The sequence below is a fragment of the Macaca nemestrina genome, chromosome X (genome assembly GCF_043159975.1).
Source record: "Macaca nemestrina isolate mMacNem1 chromosome X, mMacNem.hap1, whole genome shotgun sequence".
NCBI classification, from domain to species: domain Eukaryota; kingdom Metazoa; phylum Chordata; class Mammalia; order Primates; family Cercopithecidae; genus Macaca; species Macaca nemestrina.
In genome coordinates, this window is record NC_092145.1 from 4,419,302 (window position 1) to 4,439,617 (window position 20,316).

The following is a 20,316-nucleotide window of genomic DNA, read 5'->3' on the forward strand; positions in this document are numbered from 1 at the left end:
CGAAACCAGCAGGCCTTTTATTTTCTTACTAGTGAGACAGTGATAAGGAAGAAATTTGTTTTCAGTGCTCAGTGCTAACCTAGTCCTTATCCCTCAGTGTCCGGTTAACTGTGGACCTGTCCTTCTGGCCCCAACCCCGCAACCCCACCTCTCTCCCTTCCCACACACCTCCTCTTCCCTCCTTCCTCCCTCCCCACCATCCTAGAACATGAAGACACTCACATCATTTTACAACAGATTCATTTTATTTTCATCACCATGGGGCGTACCCTGTGGGGTGTAGAATGTATTCTAGACCCTGCTGGCTATTTCTCTAGGGTCAGATCTCTGGAGACCTCTCAGATAGATCTAGGCCTCTGAACTTGCCTTGAAATCACTGGCTGTCCAGGGAGACGCTGGAGATTGTGGAGGTCTCCTGGCTAATTTGGTCCTGCTGTGGCTCATTTTGAGTGAGTTTCCCATTCAGCTGGTCATAGTGGCTGGATAGTGTTGGCCCGTTGCCTTCCTCAGGTTTTCTTGAAGCGGTAGGCTTTTTGGGAGTGGCTTTTTCCTGGAACTTTCTCGAAGGGTCTCTTTTCCCTTCCAAGTTGCCTTTGGAACCTGGAAGGACAACAGGGAGATCACAAAAGGGCACTGGTTTTGGGAAAGAGGATGGAAGAGGGGTGGGAATGGGGGTTTCATAGATAAAGGGTGCAGGCTGGGGTGGGGATTGTGCCAGGTGAGGACAGGGTAAGGCGTCTTGGGCGGGAGGAATCAAGGGGTAGATGAGGAGGAGCCTGGGTTGGTCACTCACCTTCAGAGGGCTTCTGGACCTTGGTTGAGAGGGGGCCCTTCCTGTTCCACACCTCTTTTTTTTTTTTTTTTTTTTGGCCTTCTGAAGAAATGTAACTTACCTTAAGGGAAAACACTCATAGAATTATTTTTCATGAATAGTTCTAACAAGCTTCCAGCTTCTTGGAGGAGACACTTTGTGATCAATTTCAGTCCCTCCCTAGGTAGAGGGCGTCTCATTCAGGTTTTTGTCCCTGGAAGAAAGAAATGATAGAGTTAGCCACAGGCCAGAGTCGCTGTATTAATATCATACAAAGTAGATTTCAGAGGAAAAAACATCATCAAAAACAAATAAGTCATTTCATAATAAAGTTGTCAATCAAGAGAACAAAATACTCTAAACTTTTATGCCCGCAAAAAGATCAAAATATATGAAATAAACAATGATAGGACTACATGAAGAAGTAGACAAGTCCATAATCATAGTCAGAGATTTCAATACCCTTCTCTCAATAAGTGAAAAAACAAGTAGACAGAAAATTAGTAAAGACATAGAAAATTTGAACTGCACTAGCCATTAAATTGACCTAATTTACATTTACAGAATAATCCCAATAACATCAGAATTTGTACTATTTTCAAATGCGTATGAGATATTTATCAAGGTACATAATATTGTGGGTCATAAGTAAAATCTCAATAAATTTAAAATCTAAGTCATGCAAAGTTTGTTCTCTGACCACAATAAAATTGAATTTGAAATCAATAAGGGAAACATATCTGGAAAAAACCAAATATTTGGAGAACTAAGTAATATACTCCTAAGTAACTTATGGGGCAAAGAAGAAATCAAAGGAAAATGATCATATATTTTAACCAGAATGAAAATGAGAATAAAACATAACAATTATGTGATGATACCAAAGTAGCACTTATAAGGAAATTTATATTACTAAATGCTTATATTTGAAAAGAAATATCTCAAATCAACAGCCTTAGCTTTTCCTTTAAGAACTTAGGAAAAGAAGAGCCCATGAAACCCAAAGAAAGTACAAAAAGGGAAATAAAGATCACAGCAACATCAATGAAATAGAAAAACAGTAGAGACATTCAATGAAACCAAAAGGGGATGCTTTGGGAAGAACAATTAAATTGATAAACTTCTAACAAGAGAGATGAGAAAAAAAGATAAAAGATACAAATTAACCAATAGCAGAAATCAGAATGGTGGTATCACTACAGATTCTAAAGATAATGAAATTATAAGAAAATAATAGGAACAATGTGCAGCAATAAATTTGACAACTTAGAGGAAATAGACAATCTCCTGAAAGACACAAAGTACCAAAGCTCACTCAAGAAGAAATATATAACCCAAATAACCCTATTACCATTAATGAAATTGAACTTGCAGTTTTAAGTATTCTCAGGAAGAAAATTTCAAGGCCAGATGGCTTCACTCCTCAATTCTACCAAATGTTTAAGGAAAAATTGACAGCAATCCTTCAGAAACTCTTCCAAAAATAAATAAATAAATAAGGAAGGAAGGAAAGAAGGAAGGAAGGAACACTTTCCAAAGTTATTCTTTGAGGGTAATATTACCCTGAAACCAAAACCAAAGACATCACAGGAGAGAAAAACTGCAGACCAAGAGCCCTTATGAATAAAGGCTCAGATATTCTCAACAAAATACTAGCAAACTGAATCCAGCAAACTGTAAAAAGTATTATACCCCGTGATCAAGTGCAGTTTATCTCAGAAGTGCAATATTTGTTTAATATCCAAAAATCAATTAATGTAATACCCTCATATTCATTGATTAAAGGGAAATATATATAATCATCTAAATGACAAAATGCAAATCTTTTCATGATGCACTCAAATCAGGAATAGAAGGGAAGTGTTCCTCAACCTGATGATGGCAATGTACAAAACACTACAGCTAACATCATACTTAAAGGGGAAAGACAAAGCTTTCTCCTTAAGATCGGGAATAAGACAAGAATGTCTGCTTTCACCACCTCTATTCAACAGGATTATTAGGAAAGAAACAAATGAAAGGCATCCAAATTGGAAAAAAAAATAAGTAAAATTGCCTTTATTTGCAGATGACACACTACTAAAACTAGTAAATTTAGTAATGTTGCAGAATACAAAATCAATATACAAAAATCAATTTTATTTCTATTGGTATCAATGACCAATCAAGTGGTGAAATTAAAAATTCACAATAGCATCTAAAATGATATACCTAGACAAAAGTTTAATAATATAGTGAAGGATCTGTGCACTGAAAAGTATAAAATGTTGCTGACATAAAGAAGGTTTAAATAAATGGAGATACAGCCCTCATTCACAGGTCAGAAGACTCAATACTGTTAAGATGCCAAGTCTTCTCAAATTGGTCTACAGATTCAACACCATCCCAATCATTATCCCATCAGTGTTTTTGTAAAAATTGGCAATATGATCCTAAAATTCAAATGAAAATACAAAAGACCAGAGCAACTTTAGAAAAAAATTAATTTACAGGATGAACAGGGCCTCATTTGAGGTTATTATAAAGCTACAACAGTCAAAGCAATGCAGTACCAGCATAAGGGTCAGTGGAACAGAATGGAGAGTCCAGAAATACACTGATACATACTGTGATGGTTAATTGTATGTGTCAACTTGACTGTGCTAAGGAATGTCCAGATAGCTGGTAAAACACTATTTCTGCATGTGTCTGTGAGGATATTTCCAGGGGAGATTAGCATTTGAATCAGTAGACTGAGTAAAGAAGATCTGCCCTCACCAGTGTGGGTGGGCATCATCCAATCTTTTGAGGGCCTGAATAGAACAAAAGAGAGAAAAGGAGAATTTGCTCTTTCTGCTTGAGTTGGGCCATTCATCTTCTCTTGCCCTTGAATGTTAGTACTCTTGGTTCTTGGACCTTCATTTTGTACTGAGACTTACACCATTGACCCTCCATCCTCGGTTCTCAGGCCTTTGGACTCAGACTGAGACTTACCTCATTGACTCCCCTGATTCTCACGCCTTTGGGCTTGAGCTAGAATTGCACCACTGGCCCCCCTGAGCCTCCAGCTTGCAGATGGCAGAGCATGGGACTGTTCAGCCTACATGATTGTGTGAGCCAATCTGTCATAATAAATATCTTTATATCTATATCCTACTGGTTCTGCTTCTATGGGGAACCCTGACTGATACACATATATAGACAAATGAATTTTTTAAAAAGTGCAAAGAAAATTCAGTGGAGCAAGAGGTACTAGAAATGGTACTAGAAAACTCAGATATAGATATGCAAAAAATCCCCCAAACCTCTGATTACCCATACCTCACATTATATACAAATATTAAATAGATCACAGACCTAAATGTAAAACCTAAAAATATAAAACTTCTAGAAGAAACTAAAGGAGAAAACCACCGGGACTTCAGTTTAGACAAAGATTTGTTAGATGTGACGCCAAAGCCCAATTCATAATAGATCAAATTGGTAAACTGGGCTTCATCTAAGTTAGAAACATTTACTCTTTGAAAGACACTGTTAAAGGAAGTAAAGGACAAGCAGCAGATGGGAAGAAAACCATATATATGAAGAAAACCATATAAATGGTAGAGAAATTGTATCTAAACATATGAAGAGCCCTGAAAACTCAGCAACAAAAACCAAACAGCCCAGTTTTTAAAAACTTGGGCAAAAGATTTGAACAGACACTTCACCGAGGAAGATATATCAATGGTTAATAAGCACATGAAGAGATGCCCAAGATCACTGGGGAAATGTAAACTAAAACCAAAATGACATAAACTACACCATCATTAGAATGGCTAAAATAAAAGACTGATCGTATCATATGCCTACACAGATGTAGAGGAAATGAAGCTCTCATACACAATTGGTGGGCCTGTAAAATGGCACAGGCACATTGGAAAAATTTGGTAGTTTCTTAAAGTTAAAAACATACATCTATGATATGATTTACCTATTCCACTCCTATGTATTTATCAAAAAGAAATGAAAGCACATGTTCACACAAGGGCTTGTATACAAATGTTCGTAACAGCTTTATGTGTAATAGTCCAAAACTAAAAAATTTACAGATGTCCATTAACAGATGAATGGATAAATAAATTGTGGTATGGTCATACAAACAACATACAATACTACTCCACAATAAAAAAGCAACAAAAAGGAACACATTATTGATATGTTCCACATGAATGAATCTCAAAATAATTATGCTGAGTGAAAGAAACCAGACCAAAAATTGTACACACTGTATGATTTTATTTACATAATAGTCTAGAAAATGCAAACTAATGGATAGCGACAGAAAGCAGGTAGTGGTTACCTGGGAACTGGGGGTGGGAAGGAGAAGAGTGAAGGATGACCAGGAGGCACAAGGAAAATTTGAGGAGAAGGATATGTTCACTATCTTTATTGTGATGATGGTTTCCTGGATGTATAAATGTGTCAAAAATTATCAAACTGTACACTTTAAATATGTGCAGTTTACTGTATGTCAATTATACCTCAACAAAGCTATTAATAATAATAATGAATATAATAATAAATTATAATATTCTGTCAGACCAGACCCTTCCTTCTAAGTTTAGCCCTAACCAAGGTCCACCGGGGTAAATGGGCTACTGGTCAGGCTGATAACGACCAGAGGAAAACTATTCCCTTTATTGAGTGTTTACTTTGTCCCTGGCTTAGTGCTGGGTGCTTTCATAGGCATTATCTCATTTAAGGTTCATAGCAAATGTATGTGGAAAGAAAAAGGGTCAGTGACTTACCTAAGGTCGAATAGCTTTTAAAAAGTGAAGAGCTCTTTACCATGCTGCAAAAGCCCTTCACTTCTAGTCAATGCCAACAATGCAGTCAGTGTGTAAAAAGCAAAGCCGGCCAGGCACAGTGGCTCACACCTGTAATCCCAGCACTTTGGGAGGCCGAGGCGGGTGGATCACCTGAGGTCAGGAGTTTGAGACCAGCCTTGCCAACATGGCGAAACCCCGTGTCTACTAAAAATACAAAAATGAGCCAGGTGTGGTGGCAGGCATCTGTAATCCCAGCTACTCAGGAGGCTGAGGCAGGAGAATTGCTTGAACCCGGGAGGCGGAGGTTGCAGTGAGCCAAGATCAGGCCATTGCACTCCAGCCTGGGTGACAAGGGCGAAACTCTGTCTTAAAAAAAAAAAAAAAAACCACAGCCTTCTCATATGCCAATGACTTGCTTGGCAGGGCCTAGAGCAGAAAATTTAATTAAGGGCCTGGTTTTGGACATGATTTTAAATATTGTTCACTTCATAACAACACTGGAAAAATTAAGCTACTTTTGTTTTAGTCATTTTGAGAATCTTACCAATTACACTGACATGCACAAACAGCTGATGTAAAGCTATTTGAGTTCTCAAATAGCTACAGAATTTTTTTCACCAGTGCCTAATGAATCTTCCTAAAAATACTTCTTTCCTCTAAATCCTGACCCAGTTCCCTACTATTCACAAAAGAAATCCCCAAACTGAACATTCATGGAAAACCCAAGCTATGAAGTTAGAGTTATTTCTTACTAGTACCTTCTACTTGGTGAACACATTATGGTTTTCTAAAATCTTCCTTATAATTATCTTTTTATAATTCTCACAAAAGAACAAGAATTAGAATCCCCATTTAGCTACCTCATACCCACTAGAATAGGATTGCTATAATCAAATAAGACTGACGGTAAAAAGTGTTGTAAGGAGGTGAAGAATTGCAACCCTCACACACTGAGTGTGGGAATGTAAAATGTTGCAGTTGCTTTGGAAAACAGTTTGGCAGTTCCTCAGAAACTTAAACATAGAATTACCAAATGACCCAGCAATGTCCACACAAAAACATGCACCTGAATGTTAATAGCAGCATTACTCATAATTGCCAAAAGATGGAAATAACCCAAATACCCATCAATTGATAAACAGATAAACAAAATGTAGTATATCCATAAAATGGAATACTATTTGGCCATAAAAAGGAATGACATAATGTATAGTACAACCTAAAAACACTGTGCTAAGTGAAAGAAGCCAGGCACACAGGGTCACATATTGTATAATTCCATTTCTATGAAAAGTCCAGAATAGGCAAATTCATAGAGGCAGAAAGCAGATTAGTGATTGCCAGGAGCTGCAGGGATGGGAGTGGAAATGAGGAGTGACTGCCAATGGATACAGATTTCCTTTTGGATTGAGGAAAATATTCTAAAATTGATTGTGGGGATGATTGCCCAACTGTGAATATACTGTCAACACTGAATCATATACTTCAAAAGGGTGGGTTTTGTGGTATGTGAATTATAACTCAATTTTTAAAAAAGAATCTTCATTTAGCAGATGAAAAAACCAAGGACAGGAGAGGTTAACTGTCCTGCCTAGATTTCCTGCCTCTAACTTTGTCAGCTATTCTGAAACCCAAAATGTTTGGAGAGAACTTAAGTTAAATTCTCCTTTTCTACCTGGGCTGTTTCTTGTCTGTCCCAGAGCTCACCATGCTGTTTCTTGAGCACAGATTGTGCTCAGTACTGTATCAGGAACTCGAGATGTATGACTCCACATCTCCTCCCGATGAGATAGGACTTTAATTTTTCTTCTGTCATTTTAAATAAAAGAATCTGAGACTCAAAGAACTTAAGAGACTCACCCAAGGTTACACAATAGTAAGAGATAGGGAGGCTAGAGTTGAGTCTAGATGGTTTGAGTCTGGGCTCATTGCTATTGTCATTGCATTATCTCCTCTTCTTCTCCATTCTTCCACCTCCCCGCCCCCAACACATATCTTTATCCCACTCATCAGAACGCCTTTTTCCTCTCTTACACATATCCACAGCAGACTCATCTTTCCATAAGACTCACTTGTTTCTCAACTGTAACTGGAGGAACAGATTCCAATGGCATGGTGGAGACACTGGGTAATCAGATGTACAGTCTGATCCCTCAGCACCAGTGGGGGATTGGTTCCAGCATTCCCATAGATACCAAAATATGGGGATGCTCAAGTACCTGATACAAAATGGCATAGTATTTGCACATAACCGATGCACATCCTTCTGTATATTATTTATTTATTTATTTATTTATTTATTTATTTATTTGTTGAGACAGAGTCTCGCTCTGTCGCCCAGTCTGGAGTGCACTGGCATTATCTCGGCTCACTGCAACCTCTGCTTCCCGGGTTCAAGTGATTCTCCTGCCTTAGCCACCTTAGAAGCTGAGATTACATACCCAACTAATTTTTGTATTTTTAGTAGAGACAGGTTTTGCCATGTTGGCCAGGGTGGTCTTGAACTCCTGGCCTCAAATGATCCACCCGCCTCAGCCTTCCGAAGTGCTGGGATTACAGGCATGAGGCACTGTGCTCAGTCCCTCCTGTATCCTTTAAATCAAGAATGTCCAACCTGTGGCCCAGGATGGCTTTGAATGCAGCCCAACAAAAATTCATAAACTTTCTTAAAACATTCAGGGTTTTTTTGTGTGATTCTTATTTTTACCTCAACATCTATAATTACTGTTAGTGTATTTTATGTGTGGCCCAAGACAATTCTTCTTCCAATGTGGCCCAGAGAAGCCAAAAGATTGGACACCCCTGCTTTAAATCATCTGTAGATTATTTGTAATACCTAATACAATGTAAAGCTATGTAAATAGTTGATATATTTTATTATTTTAAAATATGTCCTTGTTTTACTTTTTTGAGACAAGGTCTCACTCTGTTGCCCTGGCTGGAGTGCAGTGGTGCAATCACAGACCTTCTAGGCTTAAGGGATCCTCCCACCTCAGCGTCCTGAGTAGCTGGGACCACAGGCATGCACCATTATACTCAGCTAATTTATTATTATTATTATTGCTATTATTATTACTGTGTAGAGACAGGGTCTCCCTATGTTGCCCAGGCTAATCTCAGACTCCTGAGGTCCTCCCACCTTGGCATCCTAAAGTGCTGGGATTACAGGTATAATCCACTTTGGCCAATTTGTCTCATTTTTATTGTTGTATTGTTATGTTTTGTTCTTAAAAATAACAACCACTCCATGGTTGATTGAATTAATAGATGAGGAACCCATGGATACAGAGAGCCCACTGTACTGATTTTTCTAAAAATCAGCCTGATATATTTTGACATTTCCAGTTCCTATCTTGAAACAAAAGGGAGAAAACACTGTTTCCTTGCATTAGATGCACTTCAGAAATGACCATTCCCAAAACATACTGTTTCTCTGAAGAACAAACTTGCTGCCCCATTTAAAGGACAGCCCTGGCTATCCAGCTGTTCAAGCTGAGAAACTTGGGCATGTATAGAAGCCATGACCCTATGAAGAGTTGGATGCAGAGAAGGTACAGTTTTTCAAAAGCCTCCCAGCAGAGTTCAAGGTGTTGTTAGGGCCAAAGTCCAGTGCATAAGGCCTCTGGTGCAAGTGTGCAGGGTGAGGACTTTTCTTATCCCCATATGTGGAAGTCACCCCTCACTCCTTTGAATCCTGTTCCCTGCCTCCCCAAATGAGACAGACTTCTACTATCACATATGGGATGATTCTGAGTACTTTCCCACATAGTCACCCTTCTCGCCAACCAGACATAAGGTCCTGGAGAGCAGAGCCCCTGCCTTGCTGTGGCATGGCATGTACTGTGGCAGACACAATTTCCAGCACACAGTAGGTCTTTATCACATGTGTGAACGCTCACTGGATTTTAGACTACATAAAAGAGAAATCAGGTATTTTTAGCCTCGGAAGAAAAAAAAAATCTTATCACTTTATAATACTCAATTTAACTTTGCAGAGTTTCCTTTTATTCTGAAAATACATGAATATATTTCCCAAACTTAATTCTGAGAAATGTCGCAGCAATATTTCCTGAAAGTTAAGGGAGTCCATGGTATTGGAACAAGGGAGGGAAATGAGGAACTTTGCTCTGACCTCTCCTTTCAAGGGGTGACTACTTAAAATGGGAGGTGGGTGGCAGCAGAGAACTGCTACATATGACTAATTAGCATGTGGGAGTCTGGGGAGCTAGTGGGGCATTTTGCCTCTGACATCTGAAGGTTGGCACAAAAAGGCACAGGCCAATGGGAAATTGGTGTGAGGGCATTAGGGTGGGCGGAAGCAGGCTCTCAGCCACTTTGCCCCAGGACAGGGTTAGGGTTGGAGACACTAAAATGCAAGGCAAGTTATGAAGACAAAGGCAAGTCCTGCAGGATGAAGATGAGACCAGAAGCCAAACTAACTAGCAGCAGAGCACGCTAAGAGCCTGACCTGAGGACGCTCCAATCTTCCTAAGTAACAGGGTGAGTCCCAGTATCTGGGAGCCAGTGACTTCAACTAGGAGGAGAGGAAGACTGTCCTTCAGGAAGAACAGAACTCAGCACTGTCACTGAGGCCCCTGAGTCTTCACCCAGAGTCGTCTTGATTGTGCATTTAATCATCATGACAACCCTGGAATTAAGATGTTATCATACTTCTTTTACTGAAGCTCAGACAAGTAGAGTAGCCTGTCTATGATTCAGCCCAAGGTCTGTCTGACTGCAAAGCCAAGGCCCATTGGTTCCTCTGTATCTCATAAGTAGAGGCTATCATGTGTCAGAGATGTGGAAGGAAGATATAGACTCACATGGAAGGTTGCTGTAGATAACCTACAAGGTAATCAATCCAAACCAAAGAGTTTTTGAGTCTTTAGAAAGGCAGAGAAGATCACCTGATGGAGGTGCTCAAATCCCAGGGATGGTGGGAGCTAGAAGTCAAAGTGCTATACCTGAGGTTCTTGGAGCCTGACTGCTTTTTAAGGCTGATATGGCAGCAGACCATAGACAACACACAGTGTGCCTGGTATCTTGCTAGTAGTACAAGTATTTGTTGAATTCAGTGAAAGAAAATAATAGCACCAACAGTAATATCACTTTGCATTCATATTGTTCAAAGTAAAAATAAGTATCAAGTTGGTTTGAGCCTCAGACCATATCAAGACATATAGAAGGAAAGGAATTTAATTTTTAAAGTAGGTTATAAAGTTCAAAACAGAACAAAGCTCAAGTGAGTTTCCAACATAAAAATAGATAACATTTTAGATTTTGTTCCATAAAAGAACAAAAAGTTCCATAAAAGAATAATCAGATCAATACTTCAGTAAGCAGTTTCAGCTGTACTGACAAAAAAATAACCAACACGGATTTCTGAAGTGGCTAGCGTAAATGGACTGTCATCTCTCTTATTGTGTTTGTATCAGGTACCAATTCTCCTTTTCATGAAAGTTTTTAAGATGGAGAAGGTGGAATATATTCCCTCATTTTCTCAGTAATGTATTAATTTCTCAGTAATGTATTCTTGAAAGAATAGCATTGATTAAAAGAAAAGATATTAGAGGGGAAGGACAGTTATAAGTCTAAACTGCAGATATGTAATTCCAAAGAAAATGTTCATTTATCATCACCAAAGTCAATCTAATTCCAGGAAATAAAATGTCATTGCTTATTTTTGTACTCAAAATTGCTAATATTACAGGCCAACCTTGACAACTTTGTAGCAACTTGACAACTTTAAAACCAGGTTTTAAAAAGAAAATCATTTCACCTTTACCTCCCCTCTTGAAGCAGATGAGAATCTCACTAAGATCCTGTAAATGCAATAATGTTAGTGCTTAGGAGATAGATGGAGAAGCATGTCTCTGAACAGCAGGGCTAACTCATTAGGCATGAGATTTCTGTTTCCATAAGTTATTCACTTATAGTGAGATTCCCAACTCAGCACTCAAACCCACAAAGGAAACTGTCTCTGGATAGCCAGTCAACACAAAGCATCAAAATGGTCCTTTCAAATTGAATAAACCTCACTTCAATAAGGCCCAGATACATGAAGTCAAACCATCTGGATGAAAGGTAAGTAATTTCTGCTGACATCTGGATGACTTGTCTATGTGCCAAAACTGGATATTTTTCCAAATCTCGGTGACCAGGCCACGGTCGCTGGGTACCAAGACATGATGGCATCATATATCGTGTCAAGGCCCACAGAAATAGATCTCTGCTGATGTTAGTGGCATATTCACCAGATTCTGAGTGCTGGCAATCCAGTTTCCAAGCATGCTTTGATGCCTGCGTCTTCTTGATTCCTCACTGCCACAACATGGCAGAGGCATGCATTAAACAGTGAATTCAAGGCACAGGTGGAGAATGAGAAAGTTAAAGCATGCTGCTTTAATACAATACTTTCAATGATGTTTCTCCGTAGTAACAAATGCAACTGAGGAAATTGAGAGAATTCCGACATGTTCTTGTTGGGCTTTAATACTGATTAGTCGCAATGATGCGAAAGTTAATGTATCCAGAGAGAGGAAATGCCAGAGACATTTTAAAAGTATTGATGCCGTGTCAGTCTTTAAGTTTTTAGTATTCTTAAAAACTATAGGGTGTGGTTGAGAACAAACGAAATACTGAGTAATAACATGAAACTGGGAGAGGCCGGGTGCGGTGACTCACGCCTGTAATGCCAGCACTTCAGGAGGCCGAGGCGGGCGGATCATGAGGTCAGGAGTTCAAGACCAGCCTGGCCAATATGGTGAAACTCCATCTCTACTAGAAATATAAAAATTATCCGGGCGTGGTGGCGCGGGCCTGTGGTCCCAGCTACTTGGGAAGCTGAGGCAGAAGAATCGCTTGAACCCAGGAAGCGGAGGTTGCTGTGAGCCAAGATCGCGCCACTGCACTCCAGCCTGGGCAACAGATTGAGACTCTGTCTCAGAAAAACAAAAAGCAAGCAAACAAACAAAAAAACAGTGGGAGAACTGCAACTTAACTATCTTTACTTCATTGCCCAAGGTCTGCTGAAAGAAAATAAAAACATAAATCAATTATATCTGGATGTAAAAACCAAGACCTAGGAAGGAGAAGAGACTTGCTCAAGTCAGTAGTGGGCTAGAACTGGAATCCAGACCTTCCTGGGTGCTAACTCAGACCTTTGTAACCCATGCTGCATCCCTAAGTCAGCAAGGAGCACCCCCTCTTAATAAGGTTGCACGAATTCTAGTGCATATCTCATAAAAATTTATAGAGCCATCAATGTCTGCAATAAAAAGCTCAGCTAGATTTCCATTTAATGAAAATATTAAAAACACCGTTTGAGAGAACATTGTTTATTTGCAATATCTCTTCCTGTTAAGTTTGATTTAGTGTTTAAGCAGAGAAATCTAATCTCATATAAATCTCAACAGCAAATAATTCAGGTTTCAAATCAGATAAGGTATGAATTCAACTTCCAGATTTGTGTTCCTTTCTCTAATTGACAATGCAAGCTTTTGCTGCCATTTATACAGGGAATTGTGTGTCTCACCTGTAATCAAATGAACTCTTTGAGTTAAATACTGATCAGTTGCCTTCTGCTTTGAAGTTTTCTTTAAACAATCAGGATCCACAAGTTTCTCAAATTCAAGCAGACATTCATGCTTGTTTGAAGTGATTTTTTTTAAAATTTCTATGTGTAAATGGAATGAATCTATAGAGTTTTGAAGTCTTAATTATGACTGAGCTTTATATATTAGACTTCTAAACACTTCAAAACAATATTAAATACTTGGATGCCACATGGCACACATTCCAAACCTGTCTAATTTCCCATGGGCTAATGCAGAAAGTAGAATTTCAATCATTTGCTCATCCTGAATTCTGGCTTTCCACGTCAGCATTTTCTGATTGGCCTTTCTGAGCAGGTCACTGTGGTAGACCCAAAGATGAAATGTGGAGTTGAAAGTGGAGGAAGGGGAGGCATGGATAGGAATAGACGTGACTAAAACCTTGTCTTTTTACTCACATCACTCATGGTCTAGATGGAACATTAAGACAGAAACATATGTATCACTCAGGAAGGGCAGTGAAGGGAGTGTTTCTGGGCAAAGTCTTGGGGTGACTTCTTAGAAGAGAAGGGTGGGAAATTTGTCCTTAAAGAATAGGAAAATTTCAACAGGCATAACTAGGAAGGTTGGGAGTGAGGGAGTATTGCAGGTAGAGGGAACAGCAACAGCAATGGTACAGAGTTGGGAAAGGGCAGATGACGCTGGGGATTGAATGGAAACAAGCCCATAAACTTTGATTGACTCCATTTGGTAGGGCTCATGTATGCAGCAAAACCATATGGTTGGCTAATTAGAGACACAAATTTCAATGCTCTTGTGCCATTAAGATAAGCTACAGGCAACTCTGGAGTCTAAGGCTGATTTCTTCTACTATAATCCATCTAATGATGATGGATTAAGGACTATTGTCTAGCTAGGCCCCACTGAAAGTTTCTCTCAAAGCCAATAATGAGAACTGGGAGCTCCAAGGACCTGGGACAAATGTAGAGCCTTCCTCTGTGCCTGACAAGGTGCCATAATTCTTTTGTTTGCTTGGAACTTTGTAAATTCAAGAGAGAGCAGGAGAGCAGAGGCCAAAGCAGGCTGCTTCCTTTCAGTGGGCCCCATAAGAGGTCTGAGGGAATTTTTCAAGTTGAAGCCTCTAAATTAACAGGGACTAATTTCAGCATGTGCAAAGATAGAATCTGGAGGTCTGAGGCTGGAAGCTGTAATTCTCTAAAGCTGCTATCTAAACAAAAGCCCACAGAGGCAAACTGGAGCAAACTATGTAGAAAAGTCAAGAAAAGTCTGTTTGGCTAAATTTGTACAATAGGCACATTCAAAAATCCTTCCAGAATTTTCCATTTTCCATTGGGCCACAGCTCAAAGCTGCCCTCTGTTACAGATAGAACAGAGGTGCAAACCCTATGAGAAAGAAACGAATAACCCAAGAAACATTTATCAGGACTTCAAGTATACCTATACTGCCAAACACTTTGTGTGACTGCTTTAATCCACATTCTATTTCCTCACCAAGACCATCAGAATCTGGGACAATTTTACATTGTACATTTAACAGTGGTGGTCAGGATTGGTGACCACTTTGAAGTACTAGCACTTGGAATTGAAATACAGGGTTTTTACTGCTGTGTAAGACACCCAGGAACAGAAACCCAATGCAAAAAAGGCAATTGGTCTTTCCTACTACAAACACTGCTTCACGTTCATTGACTTCATTTATGTTCATTTAACTCCAGCAACCTGAAGAATAGGCTATATCGTATTTCAACTCAGAAATATAATTTACATGTGATAAAATTCATCCTTTTTAGTGTATAGCCCTGATATCTGATGAACACATAGTTGTGTAACTACTATTACAATCAAGATATGAAACAGTTCAAGCAGTCCTAAAAATACTCTCGTGCCCCTTTGTAGTCAAACCCTTTCAGTATTCCCACCCTTTGACAATTGTTGGTCTGTTTTCTGTCCCTTTAGTTTTTCTTCTTGCAGAATGTTATGTAGATTAAACTATACAGTATGTAGCCATTTGTATCTGGCTTCTTTCACATAGCATAATGCATTTGAGAATCATCAATGTGGTTGTGTATATCAGTAGTTCATTCCTTGATAGTTTGGTAGAGCGTTCCACTGTATGAAAGTACTACAATGTGTTTATCCTTTCATCTGTTGAAGACTACTTGTGTTGTTTCTAGTTTTGAAAATTATATATAAAGTCTTTACAAACATTCACATACAGGGTTTTGTGTGAACATAAGTTTTAAGTTCTCTTTAGCAAATACCTGGGAGTGGGATTGTTGGGTTGTATAGGTACTGCAGATTGAACTATACAAGAAACTGCCAAAATGTTTTTCAAAGTTTTGGTACCATTTTGCATTCCCACCAGCAATATGTGAGATTTCCAGTTGCTCTGCTTCCTTTTCAAGATGTAGAATTATAGTTTATTAACCACTAGTATAGGTGTGTATCTCGTTGTGGCTTTAATTTGCAATTCCCTAATGAGTAATGATGCTGAGCACATCATTTCATGTGCTAATTTGCCATCCAAATATCTTCTTTGATGAAGTGTCTCTGCAAACATTTTTGAATATTTTATTGGGGTGTTCGTTTTCTTATTATCCGGCTTTGAGAGTTTTAAAAAATATATTATGGTTACAAATCCTTTATCAGGTATGTGTCTTGAAATATTTTCTCCAAATCTATAGTTTGTCTTTTCATTCTCTTAACAGTGTGTTTCATAGAGTTTTAAATTTTGATGAGGTCTAATTTATCAAATTTTTTTTCCGTAAAAGTATTATGATTTTGGTGTCATATATAAGACATTTTTGCCTAACTCAGGGTTACAAAGATTTTAGCTTAGGTTCTGCATTAGTCCGTTTTCATGCTGTTGATAAAGACACACCCGAGACTGGGCAGTTTACAAAGGCAAGAGGTTTAGTGGAGAACTCACAGTTTCACATGGCTGGGGAAGCCTCACTATCATGGCAGAAGGTGAAAGGCAGGTCCCACATGGCAGCAGACAAGAGAAGAGAGCTTGTGCAGGAAAACGACCCCTTATAATAACCATCAGATCTTGCGAGACTTAATCACTACCCCAAAAACAGCATGGGAAAGACCTACTCCTGTGATTTAATTACCTCCCATCTGGTCCCTCTCATGTGGGAATTCAAGATGAGACATGGTGGGGACACAGCCAAACCATATCAGGTTCTCTTCGAGAAATTTCATTCTTATAGCTGTTACATTTAGGTCTATAATCAATTTGTCTTATTTTTTGTTTATGTTTTGAGGTTGAAGTGAATATTTATGCACACGAATATTCAGTGGTTTCAGCAAGTGTTAAATACGTTATTATTTTCCATTACATTCTTTTTGAACCATTTTTGAAAATAAATGGTTATATGTGTGTGTCCATTATTGACTATATCTTGGTCCACTGATCAATGCTATCTTTTACTAATGCTATATTGTCTTGATTATTGCAGCTTTATTGTAAGTCTTAAAGCCAGTTAGTGTGATTCTACCAAATTAGTTCATTCTCAAAAAACATGTGACTGTTCTAGAGTCTTTGCCTTTTCATATACATTTTAGTATCAGTTTGGTCATTCCTTTAAAAAAAAAAAAAAAGACAAAATCCTTCTGAGATTTTTATCGGGATTGTGTTGAATCTATACATAAATTGAGGTAGAATTAACATCTTAACAATATTGAGTCTTCCAATTCATGAACAAAGCATATCTCTTCATTTATTTAGATGTTTTATTTATTTCTCAATATTGTATAGTTTTTACCATATTTTGTACATATTTTGTTAGATTTATATATAAATATTTCCTGTGTTTTTGAGTGCTGCTATAAATCATACTATTTTTGTTAACTTGTTTTCATTCATTGCTAGTCTATACATATGCAATTCATTTTGTATATTGATCTTTGATCTTACAACTTTGTTAAATTTGTTCTAGTATTTTTTTTTAACTTTTATTTTAAGTTCAGGGGTACAAGTGCAGGTTTGTTATATAGGTAAACTTGTGTCATAGGGACTCGTTATATAGATTATTTCATCACTAAGGTATTAAGCCTAGTACCCATTTGTTATTTTTCCTGATCCTCTCCCTCCTCCTAACCTCTACCCTCCAAAACACCCCAGTGTGTGTTCTTTCCCTCGATGTGTCCATGTGTTCTCATCATTTAACTCCCACTCCTAAGTGAGAACATGCGGTATTTGGTTTTCTGTTCCTGCATTCGTTTGCTAAGGATAATGACATCCAGCTCCATCCATGTCCCTGAAAAGGAAATGATCTCATTCTTCTTATGGCTGCATAGTATTCCATGGTGTATATGTACCACATTTTCTTTATCCAGTCTATCGCTGGTAGGCATTTAGGTTGATTCCATGTTTTTGCTATTGTGAATAGTGCTGCAGTGAACTTACACTTGCATGTGTCTTTATAATAGAATGATTTATATTCCTTTGGGTATATACCCAGTTAGAATGATTTATATTCCTTTGGGTATATACCCAGTAATGGGATAGCTGGGTCTAATGGTACAATGAGTTACCATCTAACACCAGTCAGAATGGCTACTGTTACAAAGTCAAAAAATTACATGCTGGCTAGGTCATAGAGAAAAAGGAATGCTTATACACTATTGGTGGGAGTGTAAATTAGTTCAGCCATTGTGGAAGACAGTATGGCCATTCTTCAAAGACCTAAAGACAGAAATACCATTTGATCTAGTAGGTTTTTTAATAGATGTTTTTAAGGGCTCTCTATGTAGATAACAATGTCATCTGTGAATAGTGACAGTTTTACTTCTTCTTTCCAATATGAAAGTGCCTTTAATAAATATAGGACTGTTCAGTTTATCTTCATCTTCTTATCTTTTGGTGCCCCAGGAAAACGTCTTTGAACCTCTTCTCTACTTTCACTACCTTTGTAATCTCATTCTGTCTCATGGGTTTAAATACTACCTACCCACTACTAATTCTCAATCACCTCCAGCCAAGATTTATTTTCCATTCTCCAGACTTACCTAACTGCTAACTTGATGTCTCCATTTGGAGATCAAGTAGGTATCTCAAACTAAACAAGTCTATAACTAAATTATTAACCTTTTCCTCTGATCTGCCTTACCCATGGCCTTCCCTTTCTCATTGGATGCAATTCTGTTCTTAGAGTTGGTTAGGCCAAAAACATTGGCATCAAACTTGCCACCTCTCTCACATGACAACAATCTGTCAGCAAATCCTGATGGTTCTACTTTCAGAATATATCTGGAATCTTACCACTATTCACCAACTCCAGTGCTACCACCCTGGTCCAAGCCACTTTCATCTATTACTCGGACTAATGCATTCACATTCTAAAGGGTCTCGCTGCTTCAGCCCTTGGCCCCTATAGTATATTCTCAATGCTGCAGCCAAATACATCATTCTGACATGTTAAATCAGATCATGTCACTCCTTTGCTTCCCATTTCACTCAAAGGAAAAGGCCCAAGTCCTTCAAATGTCCTGTAAAGCCTTATATTATCCCTTTTCCAGTTACCTGTCTAATCCTCTTCTACCACTTTACCTTGATTTCTCTGTTCTAGCCACACTGGTATCCTTGCTGTTCCTCAAACATGTGAGTCTCACTCTTGCCTCAGAACCTTTGCACTGATGTTGCCCTCTTCCCTGAGAATTTCCTAAGGGTAACTTCCTCAAGTCTTTGTTTAAATGTCACTTTCTCAATAGGACCTATCCTGACTATCCTACTTAATACAGCATCCTGTCCCAACTTCACCACATCCCCCTCACCACATACATTGTACTCTCAATTTACCTTGCCCTGTTCTACTTTTTCATTTTTATAAACACTATGGCCTTCTAACATAGTATCACAAAATTCATATATGAATCAGGTTTTGGGGTTTGAGGGGGGCTTTTTTTGAGACAGGGTCTCACTCAATCACTGAGGTTGAAGTGCAGTGGCACTATCATAGAATACTGCAGCCTTGAACAGTCCTAACCTCAGGTGATCTTCCTACCTTAGCCTCCTGAGTAGCTGGGACTACAGGCATGCACCACCACACCTGGCTAATTTTTCTGTATATTTCGTAGGGTCGGGGTTTCACCAGGTTGCCCAGTCTGGTCTCAAACTCCTGAACTTAAGTGATCTGCCCACCTTGGCCTCCCAAAGTGCTGGGATTACAGGCATGAACTAACACACCTGGCCAGGATGAGGTTTGATATCTGTTTTTTCTTGTTATTATGTAAGTTTCATGAGGCCAGGACCTTTACTTTATTCACTGATATATCTCAATTACCTAGAATACTACCTGGAACAAAATAGGTACTCAGCAAATGCTTGCTGAATAATTGAATGAACTCCTGCAAGAACAATCCTTTGTGTGAAGCTTCCTAATGCCAGATTCCCAGATGGTCTTTATAAAGGCTCTTATGAGCTGTGGCAGCCTGAGTGCCATGGAAGGAGGAACTGTGCAATTTGGAGAGTTGGGAAAAAGCACCGCCACAAATCTACTGCTGCAAAGCCTGTAAGAGAATATCAGAAAGGTCTCTGAATCACAGTGGCAGACCCAGGGACATTTGGCTGATTTACATCAAGATCTAGCCCCGCTGCTGCCAACAGTGGCTCTCTGTAATACCAGTGACATATTTGTGCTGCAACATCAAATGTTTTCCAAATAGTAACTGCAAAATAAGAAAACTGCTCAGCATATGCAGAGCCTCCAAGAGGGGGGAAGAAATACCATACTGAGCAAGCTCAGAACTGGAAAATAACCCTCCAAAAAACCCCCTCCAAATAAAAAAAAAAGCCTATTTGGGTTGGGCTAGTTCTGCTGATATCTTAGTTGAAATGGGAAAGAAAAAAAAGAGGGGCTTTGTACACTGAATAAACTCTCCTGACCATCTGTCTGTTAATTCAAAAACATCCTTCTCAAGAATTGGCTCATGTTGTTGGTGCTATTTTCTGGTGAGTATTGGGACTTTTATGTGTGTGTGTGAGATAGAGTCTGACTCTCGCCCAGGCTGGAGTGTAGTGGCACGATCTCGGCTCACTGCAACCTCTGCCTCCCAGGTTCAAGTGATCCTCCCACCTTAGCCTCCCAAGTAGCTGGAACTACAGGTTCGTGACATCACACCTGGCAAATTTTTG

The 20,316-nt window shown here is 38.9% G+C and overlaps 1 long non-coding RNA gene across 1 annotated transcript in view; it reads right to left on the bottom strand.

Moving 5' to 3' along the window:
* Positions 1–247: 247 nt before the first annotated feature.
* Positions 248–20,316, bottom strand: part of LOC105495889 (uncharacterized) — a 50,848-nt gene continuing 30,779 nt past the window's right edge. Inside the window, exons 2-3 of the long non-coding RNA XR_011618403.1 lie at positions 894–1,025; positions 248–600 (exon numbers count right to left, since the gene is read on the bottom strand). This is a non-coding gene — a long non-coding RNA (uncharacterized lncRNA). The remainder of the gene's footprint in view (positions 601–893; positions 1,026–20,316) is intronic.